This window comes from Cyprinodon variegatus, unplaced genomic scaffold, assembly GCF_000732505.1.
Source record: "Cyprinodon variegatus isolate N-32 unplaced genomic scaffold, C_variegatus-1.0 Scaffold1883, whole genome shotgun sequence".
NCBI lineage: Eukaryota > Metazoa > Chordata > Actinopteri > Cyprinodontiformes > Cyprinodontidae > Cyprinodon > Cyprinodon variegatus.
The window spans coordinates 25144-28821 of NW_015152336.1; positions in this window are offsets into that span (position 1 = coordinate 25144).

Genomic DNA, 3678 nt, shown 5'->3' on the forward strand with positions numbered 1-3678 from the left:
AAGCATAGAAGCAGTGATCTATAAACACTTTCTATGTCTGGGAAACAAACAGATGAGCTCTGAGCCAGATTTCCTGTCAAAGCTTTAAAACAGAGAGCATAAAGTTACATAGACATGGATAGACCTTGCATCATGGGGTGAGAGGCATGCTGGCAGAGCGGCCATCTTTGGTCAGACTGAGCTCTAAGCTGAGGCTAGTCAATTGAGCCTAACCCTACTTTATGACTTTAGACACTCTGTGACTCTCAGCCTATGTCCAGATAAATGGACTGACTGAACACGTTGTTCCACAGGCAACATTGACCAACTGGTTGATATAAATCACTTTGTAATTTGAATGATTGTGTTTAAATAAATATAACGCTGATCTAGAATCAGAGCAAATTAAACTTCTTAATGGAACAATTCCTTCAATCCATTCTAAGGCCAATATGATCCAAAACATTTCTCCTTTGGAGGCTGAATTCCATCACTGATTCTTTTACCCCATTTAAAATTTAATTCTGTAACTAGAAGGAAACACAATTCCTAATATTGGAATCTTTTGAAGCATCCCTAAAAATGTTCCCATATCTAAAATATTTTTATCTAAATATTGTTAAACCATATTTGAATGTGAAATATCCTCCTAATTTCTCTTTTTAAACAGCAAAATTAAATCGATATCAATAGCAGGCAGAAAGAGAGTGATGAGGTGATGATCTAATAACTGTTTTACTGACATTTATATCATGATCGGTTTAACGAATCTGAGCCACATGCAGTGGAACCACTCAGAGAGCACAGAGCAGGTTTAACAGGTTTATTAAGGAGTCAGAGGAGTGGATGTGGAACTCAGTGAGCTGGTGACCTGGAACTGGAAGTGAGAAGGGAAGTTCAATGGTCAGTTCAGGTTCTGTGGGAAACTTGGAAGCTCTGATATCTAACGTGGTTTAGAACTCACGTTTGAGGGGGGCCTTGTTAGGCTTTGAATCCAGACTGTGTGGTGAATCCAGAGTGAGGTGCACACGTTGGAGGGCGGACAGGTTTGACCCGCGTAGGACCCGGAGGAGAAATGGAGCGGACTGTCACTCAGATTTCCCATGGGAACTTAAACAGAACATATGGAGGTTTTCCCCTACTCAGTGTGACTCAGTTTATCCTTCCAGGGGGAGAAGGTCCAGGAATCCAGTAACACAGGAAGGCTTCCTGCCGAGGAGCAAAGACAAAAACATGTTAGGCTCAGATAAAACAAAGCTAGGTTAGACTCAGCTAATCTCAGCTTGGCTAGAGTACCCAAAAGAGCGCAGAGAGCAGGTGGAGCGCAGAGAGCAGGTGGAGTGCAGAGAGCAGGTGGAGCGCACAGCTGCCGTTGAGCGCAGAGAGCAGGTGGAGCGCAGAGAGCAGGTGGAGCGCACAGCTGGCGTTGAGCGCAGAGAGCAGGTGGAGCGCAGAGAGCAGGTGGAGCGCAGAGAGCAGGTGGAGCGCACAGCTGGCGTTGAGCGCAGACAGCAGGTGGAGCGCGAGCAGAGATGGATCTGAAGCAGCCCCCCCACCACCACCACCTCTCCCACTGAGTGTCTAAATGTATTCCAACATCCACAGCTGAGGATGATCACTGGAAGCAAAGCCAGAATGTCTGACCCCTCCCCTCCAGAGCCCTGGACACGCCCACCCTGATGCCTTAAACACGGAGGCCTGGAAATGATGCCGACTAAGGTGATCATTCAAACTCTTTATTTATTGGACATTCATTCCAGCTGTGAACCTCTGGTTCTGTTCAGGTGCTTCTGTCAGTAACTCCTGACAACCTTCAGGTGTTTCTCCATAAATCAGAGATAACCCAGCCAGCGCTAAGCTCCTGTCCTGTCCCGAGGACAGTCATGGGACCACGGCGGCTCAGGAGGGAAGGGTCTGCCCTATAACTGCTAGGGTTCATGTCTGGCAGTCTTCATCATTGTGCCCATGAGCAAGGCCCGTCCCCCACCTAGCCTGCTGTTGGTGGTCAGAGAGTCCGGTGGTGCCTGGGTGCATCATCAAGGACACATGAGAACTGTGTGAACGGATGGAGGGCAGAGGCCGAGGGCAGCTCTCCCACAGGATGAGGAACCTGACCTCAGATCAGGGTTGGATGTCAGTCTGTCACGAGTTCCTCAGATGAGACCAAAACAAAATGTGACAAAAAGAGAAGTGAGGAATGAGACGACATCTCGACCAGCTGTCTGTCTGAGGACCAATCAGCATCAGGCTAGCAGACATGATGTCACCAGAGGAGGCGTCCAGCTGTCTGGAGCAGCTGTCAGGTTGTGGGTGACCATGAGGACCTGCTGAGGTTCAGATGCTTCAGCTTTTCTGCTGCAGCTTTCAGCCTGACTCTGACTCTCAGCCTGCGGACGGATTCAGGCCTGAAGGGCCTCCATCCGTCAGAGCAGCAGGGAAAGTTCTGCACCACTTCCTGCCGGTGCTTTCAGCGCTTCCTGCTGAGATTGACTGGTGGTAAATCTGAAGGGCTGCCTGGGAGTTTCCACTGTACTGCAGGTTCTGCTCTGAGTCAGAGGGAAAGCAAACTATCTGCAGCAGCAGCACCGAGTCATTGTGAAGCTCTCTGCAGCGTTCCTCTCAGTCCTCCATCGGTTCTACTAAAACCCCCCAGCTGAAGGAGAAACTGGAGCACACTGATCAGAGGCGGTCCATCAGACAGCCAGTCCCTGAACCGGGACCAGCCCACCAGTCTGGGTCGACTGAGGCTGATGACATGAACTGCTTTAGTTCTGCTAGGTTTAGTCTTAGAAGGCTCCGGTGCTGCCCTCTATGGGTGGAAGGGTGGCTGGTTCAGCGCTGTAAAACAAGCGATTCTGGTCCGATGGTTCCCCTAAACCTCCGGTGATGAGGGGGTGACACTGATACTCACAGATCTGAAGTTAGGACCCTCCCAAATTTCTTTATTTCTTTTCTCAATTTGTTTAGCACAATTCATTAAATGGGCAATTCAAAGTGCTTTAAACAAATTACATAATAAAATAGAAGCAGAATAAAAGCAAAAACATTTGTAAGGCAAATAAAACAACTTGGCATGTAACTGCATGGACTGATTCAGAGAATTGGAATATATGGAATCGGCAGCCATTTTTATTTGGCCTGACACCTCTTCATTAACCGGAAACGAGTGCGTCACGTTATGGCCAGCCAGGAACTGGACCACAAAAAAGCAGAATAAAAAAGCAAGTAAAAAATGATAAAAGCACTAAAGGGCTTCTAGACGCTTCTTTATTGATTGATTTTATTGATCTCACAGTGGAGAAGTTTAGAAGGAGCCAGGAAGAAAAGGTGCATGATGGGAAATATACAGTGGATCCACAAAGGACAGCTTTATTTATAGCAGGATTATTATACAGGGTGTTTCCAGGTGTTTATACAGATGGATATTTCTATATATAGTTATTGGAAAGGGGGTCAGATATAGACCATCCAGCAGATGAAGCTCTGACCCATCAGGAGGCAAGGAGAACCAGAACCTGACAGAGCAGAGACCAGCAGAACCTCAGATACCTGACCAGCCTCCACACTCACAACCCTACTTAGGCCCTGTAATGATGGGTTCTCCAAGAGAACCTGTTCCTGGACGTTCTCCTCGGGGGCCAGAGGCTGCCGAGCGCGGAACGTCCAGAACCTGTTCCTGGACGTTCTCCTCGGGGGCCA